A 14,026-nucleotide genomic window follows, 5' to 3' on the forward strand; every position below is an offset into this window, starting at 1 on the left:
TGCCTCCCTGTCTGCCTTTCTGCCTGTCTGCCTTTCTGCCTGTCTGCGTGCCTTTCTACCTGCCCACCTCCACGCCTCCCTACCCTCTCCCCTCCCTCTCTGCCTCCCTCCCTACCCTCTCCCATCCCTCTCTGCCTCCCTCCCTACCTTGCCACAGCGCACCATTTTAATGGACTTCAGGAGGAAGTCACTTCGCTGACAAAGTTAATGAAAATGTGATGAAAATCAACTAAATGTTCAACAGTAAAACTTTACACCCCCCCCAAAAAACGGAACTGCCAACACTTTTAGGTCGGAAGAGGGGGAGAGGGGGTTGGAAGAAAATGCCTGTGTTAAAACAATGTTAGATTTAATGGTTTTCCTTTATAGCTACAGTCTATAAACCTTTCATTGGATTGGGGGGAAATACTGCTCCCAGGGTGGGGGACACGTGGGTGTACTCCTGAATGTTGCCCCCCTTGCCCCCTAATCCAACTCCACTTGGTTCCGGTACTCTGTGTCAGCCAGTGTTTCTCACCTCAGCTCGCTTTAAGGCCAGGTTTATATCAGRAATCCCCCCCTTCCACCCCTTCCACCCCACCTCCTCCCCTTCCTCTCCTAGGGGACCAAGGTTAGAGGTCACAGTAATGATCTACTATGACTCACTTCTACCACAGCTCTGACTAGCAGACTTGTCACTTTGCCATAAGCTGTTTGTGACAATGCAGAGTGAAACTCCTCAGTTCTATTAGGGTAGACTACCATGAGCACTGCACACTGTCAGATAAGACTGTGTGTGTATGTTTCTGTTATGCCCATGTATTATGGTTTAGCTAAAAACAACTGTGAGATATGCTGTGTGAGATATGCTTGGTTTAAAGGGGTCCTCCTTCACCTGCTACACAGGCCACAAACAAAATTCCTCTCCAAACTCAAAGCTGGTTATTTTCTTTCTTTTCTGAGCATCTGGTAAATAAGTTAAAGGTGTGCTTCTGTGTTTTTGTTTACACACAACAGAACGGCTGCAGAACTGATGAGAATAACATTGAGAGAGAGGGAGAGAGGGACTCTCTCTAACTGGCATGGCAGGCCCATTCGTTTAGCTGTGTGCAAACCACACCAAAAGTATCTGCAGCTCCAACAACCAAAATCATAAGGGTTCTGAAATCAGATTTCCAGATTTTTGGCAGTGCTGTATTTGGAAAGTGTGCGGCYTGCCGTGCACCTTTGATGAAGCGAAGTGCTCCGTCCGTCGCTATGGGAGATCTCGGCCCCGGCCTCTCGCCAGGCAGGGTGGGGCGCTTGTGACTCTTTCTTTCTTCTTCTTTTTGTKTTTTTTTCTTCATGTGCTGCACGCTAATTTTAGAGGTGGTGCACTGCACATGGTGTTTTTTCTGTTTTCCGAGAAGCATCAGTGAGATGACGTCCAGCATAGCTGAAACTGTGGCATCTGTGCTGCAGCTCTGAACACATCAAACAGGCCCTCGTTTGTCCACACAGTCAACAGGAGAAACAAATATGGAAATGGATTTTCCAGAATGACTGGGAGAGATGATAGTACTTATTCTTATATAGTATTTTATTCCATTGTGTGTGTGTGTGTGTGTTTATGGTTTTACTATCCTTGTGGGGACCAGAAGTCCTCACAAGGATAGCAAAAAAACAAGTGAACATTTTAACAAGGAAAAAGGCTATTTTAGGCTWAGGGGTTAGCTATAGGGTTAAGGTTACAATTAGGGTTAAGGGTTAGGAGTCAGGGTTAGGTTTGGGTTTGGGGTTAAGGTTAGGTTAGGGTTAGGGTTAGGTAGGTTTAGGGTTAGGGTTAGATTAGGGTTAGTTTGGGTTAGGTTAGGTTAGATTTAGGGTTAGGTTTAGGGTTTAGGTTAGGGTTAGATTAGGGTTAGGTTAGGTTTAGGGTTAGGGTTAGGGTTAGGGTTAGATTAGGTTTAGGTTTAGGTTTAGGTTTAGGGTTAGGGTTAGGTTTAGGTTTAGGGTTAGGGTTAGGGTTAGATTTAGGGTTAGGTTTAGTTTAGGTTTAGGTTTAGGTTTAGGGGGTTAGGTTAGTTTAGGGTTAGGTTTAAGTGTTAGTTTAGGTTTAGGGGTTAGGTTTTCTAAAAATGGGAATCAATTGTTTGGTTTCCACAAGAAAAGTAAAACAAACGTGTGTGTACCTTCTCGTGGTAGTGGCGCTAAGCCACAGCGCACTGTCAAGGGCCTACTCATTCTATACATTGTTAAAGACTTCACCTCAAGGCAACGTGGATGGACATGAGTCTATTCCAGGCAGCCAGTGTATGTATGATGGACTCACCAATAGGCAAACAGGGATTCATGTGTCATAGTTTTATATTCTGAACCGACCAATTAATCCACCAGCTTAAGACCACATTACAGGAGTCTTCACAAAAAAACCTTGGCTTACTCACCTCAACATTAAGTCTTGTCACAGTTTCTCCTGCGTTGGCAGGTTGCGTGGATCTGTCGCTCTGGATCTAGAATCAACAGACTGAAAAAAAAATGACATCATGGCAAACAATTTATAAATACATTATTTAGTATTTATTTATTCAACCTGTATTTAGGAAGATAAGTCATCAAGATGATATTTTACAATAATGTACGTATTATATAAGGTGACGAAATATACTAGTGTAGAAAAACACATAACATTTCATATGATATTATAAATTATTACAATGCTTCAATAAAGTTGTTATAAACTGTGCATCAGACTTTGCCTTTCGTTCTTGACTTCAAGTATGTACACAATTCCCTCAATGCTTTGAATTTAAGGATCTCTACCTTTGTAGCCTGTCTGTCTGTGGACCCACTAAGTCAGAAAATGATAGAGGGAGAGAAAATCAAGAGAAGGGAGAGAGGAGAGAGAGAGATACAGAGAAATAAAGAGAGGGAGAGAAAAAMAGGGAGGAAGAGAGATAAAGATTCAAAAGAGAGAGAATAAAAAAGAGAAAAAGAGAGGGAGAGTGAGAAATAAAGATACCGAGGGAGGGGGGCAGGAAGGAAGGAGATCCATATGGAGGGTTGTGAAGAAGGGGAGTCAGTGTGGTTATGGGGAGCGTTCTCCATCTTATTAGCAGGAAGTTTTGAGATGAATGACTACATGACAAGCCCAGCACGCCACGTTGATAAATGTCAATCTACTGAAGTGTAAATGTCATTATGACACATGATATACGCTAGCTGTTGTATTTTAGTATATCACACAGTGTTGGGGAGTAATGAAATATATGCAGTTCAACAAGTCATTTAATTACATTTTYCAGTAGCTTGGTGGTAACTAAATTCAAATCTRGGTAGTGTTTTCATTAGTCAATTACTGTTTTGCCATGCAGTGGTGTAGTTCATTACTAGAACCTCACAATGCTTCTTTTGCAAAATAAAATAAAATATGGGTAGGCAAGAATTCCCTTGCTTTTTGACACCTGACCTGCCTAATAGGCTAAATGACACATTTCTGTTAACATCTGACTACAAGTGATTCTGTTTTTGCAATGTAAATTCTATGACATTTCAGATTTAGGGATGATCATTTATCACAAAGTAGTTTGGATGTAGTGAACTACTTTTTGAAGTAACTTTAGTTCAGTAAACTATATTTTTGTTAAGGGTCGTGTCACATCCCGCTTCCTGAGTCTGTTTTTGCCTGTGTTCTGTCCTGGAGTGTTTTTCCGGTGTCCTGGAACGCACCCTGTCTGGTTGCGGGCGACGTAGCTAGTTGGAGGATCTCTGAGTACCCGCACCTGTATCCCATCAGCTATCTGCACACCTGGTCCTGATCACTCACCCCTCCACTTCATAAGCGCTGACCTGCATCCATTCCCTGCCGGATCGTTAGCCATGAACAGTATGTTGTGCCAGCGTATCAGCCTCCAGTTTGATAGAGTTTGTTTTTGTTGTTTTGTACGTCTTGCTTGCTTGAACTTACCTCCGTTTTTTCTGTCTACAGTCATTCACCCGGAACACTCTCCCATCCCTACTCGGTCGTCGGTGACTTCAGTTACTTCTTGGATCTGCTTACTCAATCCATCAACTCACCTCCGCTGCCCGCTCCGCTACTTGGATTTTTTCTATCACTACATTTAAACTTGTAAATAAATACTCACCTTCGTCTTACTCTCCTTGTCCTGGTCTGCTTCTGGGTTCTACTTTAGAGAACCGTGACAGAACATCCGGCCAGGAATGAACCCGCGGTCCTGGACTCCGTTCGACATGCCATTACCCATCAGGGAGATATTGGGACAACACAGCACGGCACTACAGGAGATAGCGATTTCAGTCCAGAACTTCTCTGGCTAGCTTGGCGAGTATCCAGGAACAGTCAGTTTGCCGGCGGATTCTCCACCACCTGTTCCCCCTCTCACCTGCCGCTCTGGAGCGGTTTCCTTCCGTGAGCCCAAGGACCGGACGCCTGATAAATACGAAGGGGATTTGGGAACATGCCGTTCATTTCTTATGCAGTGTGGTTTAGTGTTTGATCTGCAGCCCCACTCTTACGCCACAGACAAGGCTAGGATAGCTTTTGTTATTGAATTGCTGCGTGGTAGAGCTTTGGGATGGCTTCAGCTGTTTGGGAACAAACAGACACCTGCATGGCGTCATACCAGGATTCACGGCAGAGATGAGAGAGCTTTTGACCATCCAGTCCGAGGTAAGGACGCAGCTAAGCGGTTGTTCTCTCTTCGCCAAGGAGCTCGTTACGTGGCAGACTTTGTGATTGAGTTCGGACATTGGCTGTGGAGAGGTGGGGGAATGGGAGCACTACAAGCGGCTTATTTACCAGGGTCTGTAGCAACTCAAGGAAGCTGATCTCCTATCCGAGCCTTGTGACCTGGACAGTTTTGGTCTTGATTATCTCTATTAGGGTGGATTAACCAGGATCGAGAGAGAAGGAGGGAGAAGCGTGGTCCGTTCCAATCAATCCAGTACCTGCGTTACCATCGGATCAGGAAGTGGGACTAGAAGGGTAATCAATGTTTCCTCACACGGGATTAGTGGGAAGTCCTGCGCGATCCTAACCTATGCAAGTGGGGCGCCCGGGGTTAACCTAAAGACGAGCGGCCCAACTAGACTGAGACAACAGCTGCCTCTACTGTGGTAAGCTCGGGACTACATGCTCCGTTTGTCGCGTCAGCGCCCGTTAAACTGCTGGCTCGTTAGTTTGGGAGGTTGTTAAGCGAGCCAGTTTCAACCTCTCAAGGAGCTGTCAGAACTCGTTTTCCCTGCTAACCTCATCAATAAGAATCAAGAGTTTAGCGATGAACGCTTTATCGATTCCGGTGCGATACAGCGTCATTGATGCCGACTTAGTGTGAACAAGCTGGCCTTTCCAAGACAATACGGAAGCCATTGAAGCAAAACCTCTGAACAGGCAGATAGTCTGCACGGATACTATAGAGACTGAACCGGTAAGATGTTGTTTGTCGGGGAATCTTCAGAGGTTATTCTTTTTCATTTGCTTCCCCCCATCGTTCCTCTGGTTCTTGATACCCTGGCTAGAGAGACACAACTCCCTCGGTGATTGGTGACGTGGAAGGTAACTAGTTGGAGCATCGGCGTGCCATGCTAACTCGCCTCAGGACTGCTGGTTCTCATAGCTGTCCCAGTGGTTCAGTGAGTCTGCTCCTCCTGATTTTGTCCCTGGTCCTGACAACAATACACGAAGTTGGGTGCAGGTGTTCAGTAAGGAAGCACGCTCGTCACTTCCTCCCACCGACTTATGATTGTACGATGAATCTGTTCCTGGAGCTGCTTTCCCAAGGCACTGGTATACAGTATCTCTCGACTGAGCGGGAAGCCCTGGATACTCCTAAAGGAGTCTCTTGCTGCAGTCTCATTCGTCCCTCGGTCATAACCCCTGGGAGCTGGATTTTTTTTGTGAGTAAGAAGGATGGCTCTCTTCGACCCGTGTATTGATTCGGGTTGATGTATTACGGTCAAGAACAAGTACCCCTGCCCTTGATGCGCTCCGCTTTCGATTCTTTTACAGGGTACCTGATGGTTACGAGCTGATCTACGCAATGCGTATCATGCTGGTTCGGATCAAAGAGGGGACGAGTGGTTGACTGGGTTCAATACACCTATGGGGCATATTCAGTGGCGTGCCGTGGGCCTGGGGCCTGGCTTCAGTGAGGTACTACACAGTCCCACCCGATATTGAATCCACCTCTTATTCCATCATTGTGATGCCATGGCTCAGACACTATACATTAGACAGAAACCGTATAACCAGGCGTTGCGTCACTTGAAATTGCAACAATTAACATTTTTGGGTAAACAGTGTTACCCAAAACATGACAACAATCAAATGGTCTTTCAATATTTCCCTTCACCTTTTCATTGGTGCAGACTCCATTGCCTGCACGCTTGTTAGTTGAGCTGCAGATCCACTCCGTGTCCCCAAATGTTTCAAAAGCACAAATTGCTTGAAGTGCCCAGCCGACTTTGGTGTCTCGTTGCTGCCTGGTTAGACAACTCAAGTGTGCAAAGCCAGTTGGCTCCAAACACCAATAGATCACTGTGCAATAATAGGCATCCAGCAGTACAGTTTGCAGTGCTTCTCGGAGCCTGTGAGCCATTGACAGCGCCTGTAGTTGAAACTTTGAAAGTGGCTTTCCGCCTGTGACAGGCTTTGTGGCGTCGGCGCCCCTCTTAAATGTCCTATTTTCTTGAAAAGTTCGTCTTGGAGATGGCGTTATAATTATATCCTCGACCAAATCGATATCTTCTCCTCCTTCCCATTGTGGGTTGAAAAAATAGCTTAGTAGTGCAGCGAATTATATTGTTTACAAAATTCAGTTTCCTAGATCGCATAGACCTGCCCATAGGACCTGCCTCTCATTTGGTAATCCAATCAAAAGACGTGCATGCACTACGCCTGCTAGCTGGCTCCTGGTTAACACGGGAGCCAGCTAGCAGGCGTACAATAGCCAACTCTAAAGCTGATTGGTTGACACTAAATTTCATTTCCATTCACTTTAAGCTACAAGCGCCCCGCACTGTTGATTCTGAGGCCTGAGGGCAGATTTTAGACCCCTGGCAAGACACATGCTGGTGAACATGGATTGGATAAGATAGATCTAACATAAAGACCAGCACTTCCAAAATCTCAACCTGGGGCTGGAAGCAGTGCAACCAAGAGAGGAAGTATGAAATGAAGAGTATACTCTTTACTCTGGGAATAATTTAATAACATATTTGTGGAAAATATATTTAAAAAAAATGTTATATTCTGATGATGTTTTAGGCCAGCAGAGAAGGCCTTGCAGGCCCTGACGGCCACCACTGGGACATTTCGAGTACAGGTGATGCCGTTGGACTTCCATCACTCAGCAGTGTTCCAAAGTTTGGTGATGACGTGCTGAGGGATATGATCGGTCTGATGTGTTTCGTTTACTGGATGACATCCTGATTTTCTCCAAGGAACTTTCCAGCCACTATCCAGCATGTTAAGCAGGTCCTGCAGCGGTTATTGGAGAAGCCGTCCTGTTTTGTGAAGGCGAGAAGTGTGATTTTCACGCACACTACATCCTTCCTCGGGTACATCATCTCCAGGGGTGAGATCAAGATGGACCAAGAGTAAGGTTCGGGCGGTTCGGGATTGGGCCGGCCGGTACGAGATTGCAGCTCCAGAGATTCCTGGGATTTGCGAACTTCTATATGGAGGTTTATCTCGTGATTACAGCGGGTGGCCGCCCTTTGAACTGCTCTGACGTCTTGCCAGAATTTCTGTTGGACTCCTGAGGCAACCGAGCATTTCTGAACTTGAAGAGCCGATTCACAACGCCCCGATTCCTCTCTGCACTGACACTCCCGTCAGTTTGTTGTTGAGGTGGACGCATCTGATGTGGGGTGGGCGCCATCCTGTCCCAGCGTAGCTCCATGACGGTAAACTCCATCCCTGCGCCTTCTACTCTTGTCGTCTTTCACCCAGCTGAGAGAAACTACATGTGGGTAACCGGAGCTTCTCGCTGTGAAGCTTGCCTTGGAGGAGTGGCGTCACTGGTTGGAGGAGCGGAGCAACGTTTGTGGTCTGGACTGACACCAGAATCTGGCTTACGTGCAATCGGCTAAACGTCTCAAATCCCGTCAGGCAGTGGGCTTGTTTTTTTGGGCTGAAGAACGGCAAGGCGGACGCCTTGTCCGGATGTTCTCAAGACGGAGGAGAGTGGGGCCAAGACTGAGACGATTATTCCCCAGAACCTTGTCGTGGGAGCCTGTACATGGAGGATTGAGGAGGATGTGATGGGCCGTTCGGATCGCAGCCCGGCCCGGTACGGTCCACCCGGTCGGCCTTGTTCGTGCCTGAGTCGGTCCTTCTAGATGTCTTCAGTGGTCCCACGCCAGCAAGATAGCTTGTCACCTGGCAATTGCCCGGGACTATGGCGCTACTGCGCAGACGATCTTGGTGGTACTGCCATGGGAGAAGATACCCGGAGGTTTGTTGCCGTTGTCCTGTTTGTCCGCGCAGAATAAAAGTACCAATCGGCCCCGCTCTGGGCTCTTCACCCCCTACCTATTCCCCGGCGACCTTGGTCGCATCTGGCCCTGGACTTTGTACTGGGGTTGCCCTCTTCTGTTGGGAACACGGTCATTCTGACATTGTGGCAGATTTCAGTAAGTTCGCTCACTGTCCCCATCTCCAAGCTTCCATCTGCCACCTGAGACGTCCGAGATCCTTGTTAGCGGAGGTTTCAGGGTCCCGGATTGCCGTGAATTGTTCTGACCGTGGTCCTCAGTTACCTCTGCTGTCTGGGATCTTTCTGTTTGGCCATTGGAGCTACAGTCAGTCTCACATCTGGTTTTCACCCCCAATCTATGTCAGGCGGAGAGGCCAACAGAAGATGGAGTCCACGCTGCGTGTCTTGTCTCCTCTGATCCCACCTCTTGGTCCCTGGGTCGAGTATGACATAAATACTCTCCCTTCATCTGCAACTGGGATGTCTCCCTTCCAGTGCCTGTATGGTTACCAACCTCTTGTTTCCTTCTCAGGGAGGATCTCTCGTTCCCTCTGTCAGGCCCACATTCGTTGTTCCACCGGACCTGGCATCGGGAGGAAGGCCCTCCTTAGAGTTTCGGACCGGTATCAGATCCAGGCAAATCGTCGCCGTATTCCTGCTCCCGCTTATACCTCGGAGATAGGTTTGGTTGGCTACACGGGATCTTCCTCTACGACTGAGTAGAAGAAACTGTCACAGAGTTCATTGGTCCGTTTGTGGTAGAAGAATCATTAATCCTGTTGTGGTTCGACTCAAGTTGCCTGCAACGCTTAGAGTACACCCACCTTTCATGTCTCCTGCCTCAAGCCGGTTCTCCTCAGTCCTCTGTTTCCCCCTCCTCCTCGTCATCCTCCCCTCGGATGATCGGAGGTGTGTCTGCCTACACGTGCGCCGCATCATGGACTCCAGACGGCGGGGTCGAGGTTCCAGTATCTTGTGGATTGGGAAGGATATGGTCCAGAGGAGAGGAGTTGGATTCTCGGCGTCAGATCCTTGATGCTGACCTGCTTCGTGACTTCTACCGCCTTCACCTGGCGCTCCGGTAGTACGCCCGTGGCGTTCGTCAGAGGGGGTGTACTGTACGAAATCCGCTTCCTGAGTCTGTTTTTGCCTGTGTTCTGTCCTGAGTGTTTTTCCCGGTGTCCTGGACGCCCCTGTCTGGTTGCCGGGCGACGTAGCTAGTTGGAGGATCTCTGAGTACCCGCACCTGTATCCCATCAGCTATCTGCACACCTGGTCCTGATCATCACCCCTCCACTTCAAAGCGTGACCTGACATCCATTCCCTGCCGATCGTTGCCATGAACGTATGTTGTGCCAGCGTATCAGCTCCCAGTTGGATAGAGTTTGTTTTGTTGTTTTGTACGTCTTGCTTGCCTTGAACTTACCTCCGTTTTTTCTGTCTACAGTCATTCACGCCGAACACTCACATCCATCCCTACCTGGTCGTCGGTGACTTCAGTTACTCTTGCCGATCTGCTTACTCAATTCCATCAACTCGCGCGCCGCTCCGCTACTTGGATTTTTCTATCACTACATTTAAACTTGTAAATAAATACTCACTTCGTCTATTCTCCTTGTCCTGGTCTGCTTCTGGGTTCTACTTTAGAGAACCGTGACAGGTCGCTTTAGTCTAGCTTAATTTCTTCCAGTATGAAGTAATTGGTAGCTTGGTAAACTACATTTTCATAGTAACTTCCCCAACTCTGATATCACACAGGTCAAAAACGACTCTCATTTTCAGAGTAACTTCCCCAGCACTGTAACGCCCGTCGGGAAAAAGTGGACCAAGGTGCAGCGTGGTACGTGTTCATGATTCTTTATTCTACGAACGTCACGTTCTGTAGGCTTAACAGAGCTAACAAAAAACAATATCCCACAAAACTAAGGTGGCAAAACAGGCTGCCTAAGTATGCTTCCCAATCAGAGACAACGATAGACAGCTGTCCCTGATTGAGAACCATACCCGGCCAAAACATAGAAACACAAAACATAGAATGCCCACCCCACATCACACCCTGACCTAACCCAAAGGTGCGGACTCCCGGCCGCAAACCTGAACCTATAGGGGAGGGTCCGGGTGGGCACCCTTGACGGCGACTCCGGCTCGGGACGTAGCCCCCACTCCACCTCTGGCTCCCCCCACTTTGGTGGCGCCTCTGGTGCGGGGACCCTCGTCGCCGACCCCGGACTGGGGAACCTCTCCTCAGGCCCCGGACTGGGGACCCTCGCCGCATGCCCCGGACTGGGGACCTTCGCTGGAGGCTCCGGACTGGTGACCGTCGCTAAAGGCTCCGGACTGGAGACCGTCGCTGAAGGCTCCGGACTGACCCGTGGAGCAGGCACAGGATGAACCGGGCTGTGGGGGAGCACTGGAGATCTGGTGCTTCTCCTTGGTACCATTCTTCCAGGCTGAATGCCCACTTTAGCCCGGCACCTCCAGAGCGCAGGCACAGGTCGAACCGGGCTGTGGGGGAGCACTGGAGATCTGCTGCTTAACACTTGCACCGCTCCTCGTGGCTGAATGTCCACTTTAGCCCGGCACGTGCGGAGRGCAGGCACAAGATGTACTGAACTGTCACAGCGCACCGGAGACACAGTGTGCAGAACCGGCGCAGGATTCCCTGGGCCGAAACGGTGCACCYGAGACCACGAGCGCTGAGCTGGCACAATCTGCCCTGGCTGGATGCCCACTCTAGCGTGGCACTTGCGGAGAGCTGGCTCCGAGCGCACCGGGCTGTGCACGCGCACTGGAGACACTGTGCGCTTTACCGCATAACACGGTGRCTGACCAGTACCACGCTCCTTGCCGTGAGCATCGTGTGCCCCCTCCCCKAAAAATGTGGGAGTAGCTTCTCGGGCTTCCGTCGATGACTTGCCTCCTCATATCGTCGCCGCTCCTCCTTTGCTGCCTTTARCTCCTCCTTTGGARGGCGATATTCTCCAGCCTGCCTCCAGGGTCCTTTCCCGTCCAGGATCTCCTCCCATGTCCATGAGTCCCTCTCGCCACGCTGCTTGGTCCTTTGGTGGTGCGATGTTCTGTAACGCCCTTCGGAAAAAGTGGACCAAGGTGCAGCGTGGTATGTGTTCATGATTCTTTATTTAATCAGAACACCAAACAAAACAACAAAAGAATAACGAACGTCACGCTCTGTAGGCTTAACAGAGCTAACAAAAAACAACATCCCACAAAACTAAGGTGGCAAAACAGGCTGCCTAAGTATGATTCCCAATCAGAGACAACGATATACAGCTGTCCCTGATTGAGAACCATACCCGGCCAAAACATAGAAACACAAAACATAGAATGCCCACCCCACATCACACGTGGCGTGACAAGCACTGATATCACACAGGTCAAAAACTACTCTCATTTTCAGAGTAACTTCCCGCCAGCACTGATATCACACAGGTCAAAACTACTCTCATTTTCAGAGTAACTTCCAGCACTGATATCACACAGGTCAAAAACTACTCTCATTTTCAAGTAACTTCCCAGCACTGATATCACACAAGGTAACGTTAAAGAACGACTCTCAGACTTGTCGAAGGTAGCCTATTTGATGGCCTTAGGTTGACCATGTCTGAAAAGACCAAGGCTGAGAAGACCTGGCTTGATAACAGTGACTTGGGTAACGTTTCTTACGGTCTTAACAGGGGGCAAGTTCAAGGTGCAAAATCTGTTTTTTATTAAATAGTAGGTACTACAAAAATAAGGTTGGAAAGATATCCCCCCCCCCCCAAAAAAAAACACTGTCAGAAAAATTGGTTCCTAAATCAAAAGGAATAGGCCTAAGTAGGCATTTCTATCAACTCACCCGGTACAGGTGGGGGTCTAACAGGCTCTGTCCAGTCTTCCCTGTGAATAGACAGAAATTAAACTATTTAAAGGGGAAATGTGGGTTGGACATAGAGCGCAAGGCCTCAAAATAGTGTACATATCATCAAGTAATATGTTTGGGCTCCCGAGTGCACAGCGGTCTAAGGCACTGCATCTCAGTGGAAGAGGCGTCGTTACAGTCCCTGCTTCGAATCCAGGCTGTATCACATCCAGCCGTGATTGGGAGTCCATAGGGCGGCGTACATTTGGCAAGAGTCGTCCCGGTTCGGCCGGGGTAGGGTGTCATTGTAAATAGAATTTGTTCTTAACTGACTCGCCTAGTTAAATAAATAATTACAATATTAACCAGGGCATTGTCACCCAATATCGCCTTAGAAAGTTTATTTACCCGCTGACTTATTCCACATTTTGTTGTGTTACAGCCTGAATTCAAATTTTTTTATTTTTTTTTCACCCATCTACAAATAATATCCAAAATGAAAAAGTGAAAAGATGTTTACATTTTTTTGTACAATTTTTTGCAAATGAAATACAAAAGAAATATCTCATTTACAGTACCAGTCAAAAGTCTGGACACACCTACTCATTCAAGGTTTTTTTATTTATTTGTACTATTTTCTACATTGTAGAATAAAAGTGAAGACATCAAAACAATGAAATAACATTGGAATCATGTAGTAACCAAAAACATGTTAAAAAAGAAATCAAATATATTTTATATTTGAGATTCTTCAATGTAGCCACCCTTTGCCTCGATGACAACTTTACACACTCTTGGCATTCTCTCAACCAGCTTCACCTGGAATGCTTTTTCCAACAATCTTGAAGGAGTTTGCACATATGCTGAGCACTTGTTGGATGCTTTTCCTTCACTCTGCGGTCCAACTCATCCCAAAACATCTCATTGGTTTTGAGGTCGGGTGATTGTGGAGGCCAGGTCATCTGATGCCAGCACTCCATCACTCTCCTTCTTGGTAAAATAGCCTTACACAGCATGGAGGTGTGTTGGGTCATTGTCCTGTTAAAAAACAAATGATATACTAAGCGCAAACCAGATGGGATGGCGTATCGCTGCAGAATGCTTGTGTAGCAATGCTGGTTAAGTGTGCTTGAATTCTAACCACCCCCACACCATCACACTCCTCCTCCATGCTTCAAGGTGGGAAATACACATGCAGAGTTTATCCGTTCACCTACTCTGCGTCTCACAATGACACAGCGGTAAGAAACCATAATCGCAAATTTGGACTCATCAAACCCAAGGACAGATTTACACTGGTCTAATGTTCATTGCTTGTGTTTCTTGACCCAAGCAAGTCTTTCCTCTTATTGGTGTCTTTAGTAGTGGTTTCTTTGCAGCAATTCGAGGCCTGATTCACCAGTCTCCTCTGAACAGTTGATGTTGAGATGTGTCTGTTACTTGAACTCTGTGAAGCATTTATTTGGGCTGCAATTTCTGAGGCTCTAATGAACTTATCCTCTGCAGCAGAGGTGACTCTGGGTCTTTCTTTCCTGTGGCGGTCCTCATGAGCGCAATTTTAGCATAGAGCTTGATGGTTTTGCGACTGCACTTGAAGAAACGTTCAAAGTTCTTGAAATGTTCAGATTGACTTTAATGTCTTAAAGTAAGGACTGTTGTTTCTTTTTACTTATTTAGCTGTTCTTGCATAAATATGGACTTGATATTTTAC

Source organism: Salvelinus sp. IW2-2015, unplaced genomic scaffold, assembly GCF_002910315.2.
Source record: "Salvelinus sp. IW2-2015 unplaced genomic scaffold, ASM291031v2 Un_scaffold1510, whole genome shotgun sequence".
Lineage (NCBI taxonomy): Eukaryota > Metazoa > Chordata > Actinopteri > Salmoniformes > Salmonidae > Salvelinus > Salvelinus sp. IW2-2015.